The 13,297-nt window shown below is 29.0% G+C and overlaps 1 long non-coding RNA gene across 4 annotated transcripts; it reads right to left on the bottom strand.

Annotated features, from left to right (window-relative positions):
• Positions 1-201: 201 nt before the first annotated feature.
• On the bottom strand, positions 202-3,888 carry LOC105785210 (uncharacterized). 4 transcript variants are annotated; one of them, XR_008195835.1, is made up of 7 exons: positions 3,478-3,885; positions 2,663-2,784; positions 2,399-2,518; positions 1,728-1,813; positions 1,290-1,626; positions 511-616; positions 202-421 (listed from the first exon to the last, which is right to left on the bottom strand). It is a non-coding gene; the product is annotated as an uncharacterized LOC105785210 (long non-coding RNA). The 4 variants fall into 4 exon arrangements; XR_008195837.1 differs by having other exon boundaries at positions 1,516-1,626; positions 3,478-3,884; XR_008195836.1 differs by having other exon boundaries at positions 511-1,626; positions 2,610-2,784; positions 3,478-3,888.
• Between the last annotated feature and the right edge of the window lie 9,409 nt (positions 3,889-13,297).

Below are 13,297 nucleotides of genomic sequence, written 5' to 3'. Positions count from 1 at the left end.
TTTAAAAAAATTTAAATAATATTTATTTTTATGATAAATATTATATTATGTTTTAAGGATTAATAAAAAATATTATTTAAATTAAAATTTCTACGAAAACTTTAACTTTAAAACTAAATATAAAAATTAATGAATTTAAATTTAGAATTTAAAATAATAAATTAATAACACAATTAAAATTCAAAAGTTAGAAATCTTAAGTAAAAATAAAAATTTAGAATCAAAACTAAAATAAATAATACATATGCAAGGTAATAAAACATACAATGCATTTTCTTAATCAAGTAAATCTTGGTAATAAAAAATATAATACATTTACTAAATCAAGGATATCTTGTAATGAACTCAAAGCAATGAGCCTTAGAGAAAAAATTTTGAGCATGGCTTCGAATTTGAACTGCAGATTTGGTGCCTACATGCTCTGCATGAAAATAAGAGTAACTTAAACTATTCAAACCATAGTGAACATGGCAAAGATAAGTAAATAACTTCAACTCATTGTGCATTTACCTTCTATTTAGCGCCAGCCAGGACCATACAACCTTAAAGCTTCAATCAACCCGACCCACCAAATTGATTATAAAGTCAAGATTCAAGCAAAAAAGCAAATCTGATTCTGAAAAAAAGGAAGAAAATGATTGAGGAACTTTAAAGACCCGAGTCCTGACCAATCAAATGCTGAGCTAAATATTTGATAATTGAATCAAACCAAAGTCCAAAGAAACTCTAGTAAACTAAACATACTACTCATTGTAGCAGCTTAAATACCTTATGATCTACATCTATTTCAATTGATTAACTTTAATTTTATAGTTGGTCAGGGGAAAAACTTTTAAAAAAAGTACAATTATTAATCTCTTTAAATTGCCATACCAAAAATGAGCCAATCAAATAATATTGCTCAAAATCAACTATCTAATTATTTATGTATAATTAATTAGTAAAATAAACAATTCAATGATTATATGCAATAATTTAATATAAATTAATAATTCAATAATTTATCAACATTCAAATTTATGTGTTTATCACTAACAACTGTAAGGGTTAACTTCCATCAATAACAGATCAGTTTTAGAAAATACAACAATAATCCTAGATTTCTCCAAAAACAAACAAAATTGCAAACACTTTAACACAAAAAAAAAACACGAATCAAAGAAGGAAAATTAGAAGATCAAATAGGAAACTAACTTGACTTTAATAGCAAGAGTAAGCAAAGCTCTTTTTCTGAAACCCATACAGTGGATAGAGAAGGAACGGAAAGACAAAAAACCACAAGCTTTTACCTTGATTTTTCTTCTTAATCGTAATTACATGGAGACCATTTAGTCCTCGAGCAAAAATTGTTAAGAAACAAACATAAAGAATGATGCTTCACTACTTGCAAGAACCAAATGTAACATCAGCTTCAAAATAATGTCAAAACTGGGCAATTAACATCTGAGCATATGAATAACTTATTATATTACATCATGAAATTGGAGAATCTCCAAATTCAGTCATATATAATACCTACAACCCATGATGGATGTACATTATTGAAGTCACACCATCAAATCTGTACCCATCAAACTTATACTCCTCCAGCCACCATCTTGCATTTGAAAAAAGATACCTCAGTACCTAAAGCAACAATTAAGAAATAATATTTACAACTGGAAGGGAGGAAGCCAAAATCTTTAAACAAGCTATTCATTAAGAAATGTTTAGGTAGAAGTACAAACTTCTCAGCTTCCATAATTAAAAAGGCGAGAATCCCACACCGAGTGGAAGTAATGACCATCAGTTCCATCAAACATGTTCAGCCCATCTAACACATTATTGGAAGCATGGTTGTAATCATAAAACATCATTCAGATACATAGGTAGATAACAAAATAAAATTAGCAACTTAACTTAACTATAGAATAAAAATGAATGGGGATATAGCAAACAAATGCTTTTACAACAAGCTGGTCATGAACAATCATACTAGAAATTTTATAGTATTCTAGTCATTTATATATTCTCAATCAATTACGACTTTGCTTCTCTCTTTTGTATTTATTTTTTAGCAATCTTTTAGGAAGCAAAAATCAACTAGAGAAACGAAGGAGTAAAAGTGACAACCAATAAGAGCCTAAATTCTCATGGCCATATTTGCATCAAGTCTACTGGAAAAATGAGCATAAAGCCAAAGCAAGAAAAGAATAAGAGTTCAAGTTCTCATTTCCTGTACAAACAATCCAGGACATTTTGTTTGCACAAAAAATCTAACAACAAACACAGAATAGTTTAAGTTTTCATTTTATTTACAAAACAATCAGGGAAAATGTTTGCACAATAAGTATAACATCAAATATAGCTGAAGGGCATGTTTCTAGAAATTAAATTCTCCTACAGACATAACTATTACCTGTGCACAATATCCATAAGAACAAGTATACCCAACTCATGAGCCTTATCTATCAGTGACTTATCGTTATCAGGGGTTCCAAAGCGGCTACTATGTGCAAAGAAGTTTGTCACATAGTACCTGCAAAATATTAAATGCAACTTGTTATAAGTAGAAAATTGTGTCTACTTATATCTGCCACATAGCAGTTAGTACAAGTTTACAAACTTACAAACATACACAGCAACAAATAGATATGAGCCAATATTACGATGGAGGTAATACCCGAAGCTAGCATAATATGAGTGCTCTTGACTAGCCATGATCTGAACAGCATTGTACCCAAGTCTTTTAATACAGGGAAGAACATCATCTCTAAAGTTGGCATATGTGTTAATAATTGGCTCCTACATCAGAGAGTTGATAATACTAAGAGAATTGTAACAAAGAAAATAAAGATCAAAGGTGTTCATGGGACAATTTTTCTTTGAATAACAGAATGCATGATCATTAAGTTTTAGCATGTTAGTCATATTCTATACAAGCATGTTAGTCTTATATTATATGCACATGCCATTATCCACAGTGAGACCGAACATAAGGCATAATGATTCAATTAATTTCTTCTCCAACAGATAGTAAACAAAAATGATTCAATTTCAATGACAAAACCCATTCCCCAAATCACAGCTAAACCTCACCAAACTGTAAATAAATAAAACACAGAATTTATGCTTATCTTTATTAACTATTTACTATGTAAAACACTCCATTAACATTAAAATCACTATTTTTTTCTTTTGAGAAGTAAAATTCAAATACTTAAATTGCTTTTTCTAATCGAATCAGCGAATTAAGTCAATAATTGCAGTTTCCAACACTAAACTTCGACTAAATCTTGCAATATACAACTTGAGCTAATTTTAAATCTATTCTGGAAACCCAGAAATAATCAGCAATTAAAGGAAGAAAAACAAAAACAAAATCCTCATTTCCACAAAGTTGCTAATCGTATGCAGCTAACTTAGATTGTGAGAGAGCAATCTCGAAGTTTCAAGGTCATCATATGATTAATTAAGTCATGGTTAAAGAGAGCTTACCTACGAATCGAAACCACTGACGAGTTGGAGGGTACCACTGACGAAAACCAACATGCCGCCAGCACCGGAGGGTTGACAATCGATGGTGGTGATGCTGTGCTGACACCGCTAGAAAGGAAGGCTGGTGAGTTTAGCAATGATGCTCTGAGAGCCTTGGATCTTTTGACCCTAGAAGGTTAACATTAAACCGCCCTGGTAGAGATTGGCTAGACCGGCCCTGTTCGGAAAGATGAAATTACCAGAGAGGGAGAGAAAAGGAGACGGAAAGAATCGAAGAACTTTGGAGAGAGGGAGAAAGAAGATCCGAGAAAAAGAAAGAAGAGGATAAAGAAATGAGTTTGAAAAAGGTGAAGAAGCGAAATGCTCATAGACTGCGAAGAAGAGGGGGAAAAATTAGGGGTTTCAGCGGAGGAAAATTGGGATAAAAAGGCGCGATTTTTTTAAAATAAAATGATTTTTTGTGGCGTTTTTTATAAAAACGCAGCTATTACTTATCTTTTGCAACATTTTTTATAAAAACGCCACTAAAAATAAAGTTCTAATCAGAAACAGTGTCGTTTTATTAAGCTTTAATGCATAGACGCCACTAAAAATTAATTTACTTAAGCCAAATGGTGACGTTTTAAATAAATAATTCTAAACTTTTTAACTAATATTTATAAGAATTATATAAAATTATAAATTTTAGGTTTTTTTGTCTTTTTTTGTTTGTATTTTTATTTCATATCTTATAATTTGGTCCTATATATTCAAAATAAATAATTATACGTACCTAAATATATATCCATCCATATATATATCAATACTTTTTAAATTTATTTATTAATTCTATTTAAACTAATATTTAATATATCAAATGGTTTAGATTAAATTTTTAAAATATATTTTAAAAAAACTAATTAATCTAAACCCCAAACCTTGATTCAACCCCAAAATCCCTAAACCCTAAATCTCTAACTCTTAACCCCTAACCCCTAACCCCTAACCCCTAAACGTTAAATCCCAACCCCCAAATCCATACCCCTAATCCTTGAAATACCATCCAAAAAATCCCTAAATCATTAATAATCATAAAATAGTTAAAATCGATTAAACAATAATTAATAGTTAAAAATTTGGTATAAAGTAGCAATAAACAAGATTACCTTTATAAAATTTATTTTTTATATAAAGTTTGAAATTTATAATATTTTATTTTATTGATAAATGCATAAATTTCTCTAATTAAATAATTTATTATATTCTTTCTCAAATAGATAAATGAAAACAAGAGGACTAACAAGTATATGGGATGTTTTTTATTGAAGTGATAAAAATAGGAATGATAACGAGTTAGGTATATGCATATTTTTGAATGATTTCAATTCAAATTCACAAATTTATTTAAGTATTGAAATGTTATTCATGAATTATTTGAGTATTACTATTCAAATTCAATTTAAATTAAATAATATTATCCATTGAATATTTGAATCCTAAAAAAACTAATTTTAAAATTTTAATTTTTTGTGGATATTCATATCCACAAAACCCAATTTGAATATGGTAAAATTATTTTAATATATATAATCGTAATTGTAAGAATTTAGTAACTACTAGATTCATATATCCGAAATTACATTTGTTATCCGAATTAGCAATGCAGATTTAAATAATGGATATTCAAGGTATCTACCCACATCCACTTCAATTCATAGCATATAGCAATTTTAAAATCTAAATCTAAGTATTATTGCAACCTAAAAAAATGTCTTAGATCATCCGAATCCGTAATCGATTTTTCATCTTTAACTAAAATATTTTTTTCCATTAACATATGTAAGTGTCCACCAAGCTTTGTTTTTATTCTATTTATTGATTTTTTCTATTTCTTTAAGAATTATTGTTTTATGGTTTTAATGTGGTGTTTTATTAATTTTTCAGATTTTGTTGGTTAATAAATTTTATTTATGTTGAAAAATAGAGGAAAAATAGTTGATATATATTGTTGGGAACCAAGATAACTTGGTTGAAGAAATGAAAGTAGGAGTGAAAGTGCATTATGAAGAAGCTTACCATCTTTTACAAATTTATTATCTCTTTACAATTATATACACAAACCAAATCATATACCCAAACCAAAAACCCTAAACAAATTTATTATTATCTCTTTTACAATTATATAAGAACATATTTAAAATATAAATTAAAGAAACTAATTAATCTAAACCCAATACCGTAACCCGACCCCTAAATCCATAACTCCTAACCCCTAACTTCTAACCCCGGCCCTAACCCATAAACATTAAATCTTAGCCCTTAAACCATAATCCCTAAATCCATATATATATACTCCTGATCAATTATAATAACCTTAAAATAGTAACCCCTAAACCGACCTAAAATCTTAAATTAATAATCATATATATACCCTAAACCTAAAACCCTAAATTAACTATAGTGATAATTAATTAATTCAATATTTTAAATTTAAATTAATACTATCTCTTTTACGATTATATAAGAAATTTTTAATATATAAATTAAAAAACAATCAGTAATCATGTACCCAAAAAACTTTAAAATTATTTTAAATAATAGTATTTTAATTTTTCCATGTGTTTTATTTCGAATTATTTCTACGTGTTATTTTTTTCTAAATATTTTAAATATTCAATTAGAAATAAGTTGAATTTTATTTAATTAATATCAATAATAAACCAATTAAGATAAAATGTTTTTTGTGGTGCTTTCAAAAAAACGCCGCTAAAAACCCGAGCATTAGTGGCGCCTTTTCAAAAACGCCGCTAAAACCTCAAGCATTAGCGGCGCTTAATCATAAACGCCGCTAAAACCCTGAGCATTAGCGGCGCTTAATCATAAACGCCGCTAAAACCCCGAGCATTAGCGGCGCTACTCTAAAAACGCCACTAAAGCCTCCGATAGGTCACCAAACGACGCCGTTGGGTTTGGTTTTTTGCGGCGTTTTCCCAAAAAATGCCACTAATGCTTTTTTTAGCGGCGTTTTAATGCACAATCTTTAGCGGTGATTTCCGTAAAGCGCCGCTAATGCTCAATTTTTACCGGCGTTTTTTGTCCAAACGCCGCTAAAAGTGCCGCTAAAAGCCTGTTTTGATGTAGTGCGTTGATAGATTGCTTATGATAGTTTGATTGTACACTCAGGTGATAAAACATTTTTCTTTCATAAGTTAGTTGGTCAAACTCAAGATCATCAAATCAAAATGCTATCATTAACTATTGATGGTTTAAAAAGGTTTGATTGTAATTGTCAATGTTATTTATATAAATACGCTTGATAATTTATAGAATGTATTGAATAACTACAGAGCAATTTGGGTTTGTCCGTTTCATACGCAGGTTCAAGGTAGCGCAAAGGTTCTTTACCATAATTCTTTTTTCATAAAGACTAGTTTTGAGTTTGAAAAGACATGTACCTAGAACCCCATTATTAGTTTGTTTATGATCTTTATTATGATCGCTATTGCCCTTTCTGTTTAACTAAATCCCTAATGGATTTTTGGTTTAATGCATTAAATAATTTGTTGGGTGGGATGAATATTATGAGTTGTTTACTTAACAAATCAAAATCCTCCATTATTAAAACAACTCAACATTAATTCATAATTACCTTTGGACTAATAATTGTAAAAGAATAAAAAGGTAAGTAAGTATTATTTTATTTGAATTGTTAAAATTAATAACGGAAAGAAAAATAAAATAAAATAAATTGTTTTTGTTTGGTTAGTAGGTGAAAATTAAAAATAATTAATTATTGATTATTTATAAGTATAACTTTTTTATAATATAATTATGTAAAAAGTAAAGAGGGTAAAATGGTATTTTACATATCTAAAATTTGTTTACTTTCCTTTCGATTTGGGGTAATTTAAATATTAACATTTTCAAGGAAAATAAAGGATCCATGGTTTTCCTTTATCTAAAGAACAAAAAGTTAATCACACTAGGGAAAAATTATTTCCTTGTATTACTTCAATACAAGTTAAACTTTAAAGAAATCCTAAAATTTAAATTTGTGATATCATATCAAGTTATTAGATCGAAAACAACAATTTAGAAGTTAAAATTATTAACACCAAACTGATTTTTATATATTTTTTTGCTAGCAATTGATTTTGATTAAGAAATAGAACTTTTTCTTAAGTGTCTCGGACAACATCGGTGTCTATATTTTGTTATTAACTTAACAAAATATCTTACATCCATGAGGTAAAATATTTTATTAACAAACCACTAAATTTGAGTATAACATAATATAATACTGTATGAAGTCAAAAATATTTTAGAAGGCCTAAATTAAATTTTAAATTTTAATAGTTTATATCTTTATAATTTTTAAAGGATTAAATCATTTTTATCATTTTAAGGACAACCAAACTATAGTTTTACTTTTATTAATTTAAAATTTTAAAATTTCTAAATGACCTAAATGGACAATTTTCTATTTTAGGCGAGCCCTGCCAACCCCTAGATATACCATTGTATAATACATTGGTGGTAATAAAATTTATAGTTGAGTAAGATTATAAAATATTTGAAAGAGGAAAGATATTTGGTTTAAAAACCACTAAAATTTGGTATAATATAATATATTAAGTTGGTGGTAAGAAATTTTGTAATTGAGTAAAATATTTTGTAATTAGATTAGCAAAAATCTTACACATTCTTATAAAATATTTGGTAATGAGGAAAGTATTTTGTTATGAAAACAAAATTCGGTTATAACAAAATATCTTATGTTTGTTCTAAGAAATTTTGTTATCTTATAAGGTATTTTATTATTAGTTACAAATATCTCACATAGGTTGTAAAATATTTTGTTAAAAGGTAAGGAATTTTGTTTTTTTAAAACAAAATTTTGATAAATAAAATTGGTATTTACAAAGATATTTTGTTGTTAGCTTTACCAAATGTTTTGTTATTAGGTAAGATATTTTGTAAAGATAATAACAAAATACCTTAGAATTAACAAAAGTTCTTAGAACAAATGTAAGATATTTGTTATAAAAACAGAATTCGGTAACAAAATGCCTTAGGTATGTTCTAAGAATTTTGTAAGTTCATGGTATTTTGTTATTAGCTTTTACCAAATATCTTAGATGAGTTGTAAGATATTTTGTTATTTTGTAAGGTATTTTATTATTAACTTTATAAAATAGGATAAATTACATTTGTAGTCACCTAATTGTTCATAAGTCTTTTTTGTCACCCAATTATGAAAAATAATAAAATAGTTTCTCAACTATTCAATTTCTTTTTTCTTTTTTGGTCACTAGCCGTTAAATGACTAATGGAAATGTGACATGGTAGTTTTAAAATTGACATAATAGTAATTTTAACCCTAACATTTATAAATTATGTAAATTTAGTTTTGATTCTTAAAATTTAATTTTCAACATTTACACATTTTGTAATTTGATCTTTTTTTTCAATTTTGCTTTTCTTTGTGACTATTCCACCAAAAAGTTAAAAAATATATCAACTAAAATTGATCGAAAATATACCAAAATGGAAACACTCAAAGATTCAAGATAATAGTTTTCATCTTTTCTCATTCTTTTACGATTAACCCTCAATGTAAAATGTAAAATAAAATTGCAAAAAAAACACACCAAATTACACGATATGTAAATGTTGAGGTTAATTTTTTGAATCAAGACTAAATTAACACAATGTATAAATATTGATGATTAAAGTTATTATGCAAGTTTTAAAACTACTAAATTATCTTTCCATTAATAATTTAATAGCGGATGACCAAAAAGAAAATTTTGAATAATTTGATGACTAAAAAGAAAAAGTCAAACAATTGATAACAATTTTATGATCATGACGGAATAAAATTTATTAATAATCGAATTACTACCGGTCTAGTTTAAATGTAGCATATGTTGTTATTTCATAAAAATTGTTATTAACTTTACAAAATATCTTACTGTAAGATATTTTGTTAAAAGTTAAGGTATCTTGTTTAAATTTTTTTATTATAATAAAATATATTACGCTTATTTTAAGGAAGTTCGTTATTTCCAAAAATACTTCATTATTAGCTTTAACATATATATATATATATATATATATATATATATATATATATCAAAGCTTTAACAAATATTTTACATGAGTCTTTAGATATATTGTATATTTTGTTAAATGTTAAAAAAATAGGTTTAATACATAATTTAATATTTGATAAAGTACTTAAAAGTAAGGATGTTAATTTTTAGTGCTTAATTCAAATTTTAGAAATGATTTGATGAAAATTTATAATTAATTAATATTATTAACAATTAATTTTCAACAAATCAATTCTAAGACTCAAATTAAATCATATCCATCAAATGACATTTGATAAATTAAACGTAAAATTAAATAAATTCACAACACTAAATTTATTTTATTAGCAAAATGATGAAAAATTCAAACTTGATAATATTAGCAATTATCTTTTATCAAATCGACGATAAAACTTGAATTAAACATACCTTTAAGTACCAAAATATATAAATTGGGCAAACCGTGATAACAAATGATATATATTTTATTATAATCTATTAAATTGATTAAAGCTTACCTAGAGGCTCTCCAATTTGAGGCGAACGTTAGGGTTGAGCTCAAATTTCAAATTGAGAGTTATTGAATATGAAATAGAAGTAAAGAACTCATGGACTAGGACTAACCCTAATAAAGCAGCAGTATTTTTGGAATTCTCTTTGGTCGGTAGCTCAGACTAAAATCTAAATCTTCTGCTCTCTTTAAGTAAGGTTTGTTTTTCCCTCCTCTTCATAAATTATATTATATATGTAAATTCAAAAAGAATGGTGATCTTGAGTAGCGAAATATGAAGGAAAAAGAGGTGATTTGCATCGCTCAAGATCCCAGTAGTCATAAATTTTGTAATTAATATGGATGAATAGGCCAAGGAGTGTAAAAAATTGAGTTACACAGAAATAATTACGACAATCGAAGTCAGAAACCGCCAAAGCAGCAACTACCTCACGGTTCATTTACAGATGCCCCTTAATACTTTCCAATCATCATCTTCAACATTAGACCTATGACAAGGCCAAAAGAGATGGCTCCACATTGCTTGTATCTTTACAAAGGGAAATAAAAATAAGTAAAAACAAAAAGCCAAGAAATAATACTCCATTTCCTCTACAGCATGTCGTAACCCCCTCCAAAAAAAATCCACATAAATCCTCCAAACCCTGGTACATGAGCACACAAGATATTTTGGATAACGGCTCATCAGAAGGCCTCATTTTTCAGAAACTAAGAACTTCCATACGGAACTGAATATATAACTCCTGGTCAAGGGAGAACTGCAGCCATTGCCAAAATTTTGAATAGTCCAATCCCAGAAGATAAATGTCCAAGCATCGCATGAGTTCAACAATAAAATCGTCATACTTAGCAAGCAATAATCAGCAAGATTGCAAGAGTTGGCTAATCCAGGCCAGAATGGCTTTTAAAACATGATTCTAGACAGATGCATCAATTTCCTTTCCGTGATCCTCCTCACTAATACTCCTCTTAAACCTTCTTAACCATATATCATAATCCATAGGATAAGGCGTTCCGCACAAGCTGTCAACATAATCGGTAAATGCTTTCAATACAGTAGAGACATCACCCAATTTCTGCTGAATCAACCTCCTAGACCATGACGTCTCTCTCCACTGTAGTTCCCCTTCAACAGAATCAAGATCAGGGAAAGCACCTCCACATGCAAAATAAAGCATGTAAACCAGGCTCTCAGCATCTGATGCTGAGCACAACTTTCCCTCCTGTAAAGTATAAGTAGATGAAAAATGAAGGCTCATTGCATGGCGGTGCCTATCTTCTAAAATAGCATGCCCCCAACCAATAAGGACAAAATAGGGACGACTTTCACCAGATCTTACACAGATCACATTTTCTGGTCGAATGTCTCTATGTCTAATGCCTTCTGATGAGTGGAACGATGAAAATGTGCAAGTGTACACAATCACAACAAATAATAGAGTGACAAGTAAATGTCGAGTTATTGTACCCATAGGGATTGTAAAAGAATTATTTATAAAAGTAAGTTTAAACGCTTTGGTGAAAGAAAAATATTTGGATTTGGGAAATGATTAAAAACTAGAAAACAAAATAAAATAAAATAAAGTTCTAATGCACGATTTCAAAAGCTGATTTTAATCAAGATGATATAATAGTGTTGGATTAATTATATTTCCTTACCTTAGAATCATTAAACTTAAGCTTATACTTGTTACTAGTAAATCACGGCAACTCGGTAATTTGCTAACTTATGAACATATTTACAAATCAAAATTCATTCATCTCTTTTACATATTCCTATGTCAATTCGACCAATAAAACAGATTTATAAAGATAAACATGTTATTGCACATACATACTTATTAGATTAAACAATCTCTCACATATTACTATGTCGATTCAAACGATTAATTCAACCTAATAAGCATATAAAATACTCGTGAGGTAACAAAGTATCCTTACCTTGAAACAGTTTAATCACAATAATCTTGCAAGTTATGCAAGGCATATGTATCACCAAATACAATGTTAATCTAATCTTCATCTACCTTAGAAGAATTAGACATGCACTGATTAAGTACTGTATCCATTAATTACAATTTCAATGCGTTTAAATAATTAATTCTTTAGTTATCTTACAATTGTAATGCAAGAATAACTTAATCATGTTTTACTTAATCAAACATTTTACCGAGGCTTATAAGAGCATAAACATAAATTTAACAAATCAAGAGGACGGAATGCAATCAACCCAACTCAAGCTAAGCTGATTAAATTAACCATTCCAACAACATAAATATTCATAAATTAACCATTGAGCCCACATAGCCGATTTCAGCCTAACGTGGCCCATTACGGCCTAAGCCTGTGAAAATGCTCATAGAGGCCTCTGCAGTCTATCGTCCATGTTTCGCAGGTTGGGCTTACCACACAAGCGATCGCTCACCTGTGTGGTCTCAAACGTCGTATTTTCGGCTTTTCGACTTTTTTTGTCGTTCCACGATTGCAATGGGGTGTTTACACACCTGGTTGTGAAAACGCACCAAGATCCATGAGCACCAAAACCTACATTCATACAAGGCTTTCCATTAGTAGCTAAACAATACGGTTAATCTCCCTCTTTTACACCCTTAACCAAAACTAAATTAATATCTGCCTCGACTGTCAAAAGTGGCTGAGCCCACTTATACCACTAACGGAGGTTGACTACAATCTCTTTGACGGAGATCTGCATTGCAAACAAATTATTTAAACAAGATTGTTTATACATGTGGTTTAAATCCACTCATAAAAACTTACAGAAACACAGAATGCACTCGGCCTACACTTAGAATGCTAGCCTACATACCTCCCTTTGAACGAGAGATGAGAGAAAGGTTTTGATGACTTGATATTACTTGATACTCCTTCACTCCTCGAGAAGTTTGAACCGTCAGAGAAGAGTTGTTAAGCCGAAAACAAAATTGAAGAGATGAAAAGGGAGAAAAGGCAATAATCGACAAACAGTTGATTAAAAGGGGTAGAGGAAGTAGAGCAATTCGGACAAAAGATGTAACACGAACTACTTCAACACTATTCGGTCAAGGTGTGAAAAAGTAGATAAGCAAAAAAAAGTAGCAAAGAGAAGAGGGGAAGAAAAATAAAAAGAGAATTTGGCAGAGGGAAACCAAAAAGCTATTTGGCCAACACAAAAAGGAATAAAAGGGATTAGCAGAAAAAGATATCAAACAAACCCGAGAGGTACACCAAGTCTTAG

Source organism: Gossypium raimondii, chromosome 5, assembly GCF_025698545.1.
Source record: "Gossypium raimondii isolate GPD5lz chromosome 5, ASM2569854v1, whole genome shotgun sequence".
Lineage (NCBI taxonomy): Eukaryota > Viridiplantae > Streptophyta > Magnoliopsida > Malvales > Malvaceae > Gossypium > Gossypium raimondii.
The sequence above is the reverse complement of the archived record's forward strand: the minus strand, read 5'-3'. Positions and strand labels throughout refer to the sequence as shown.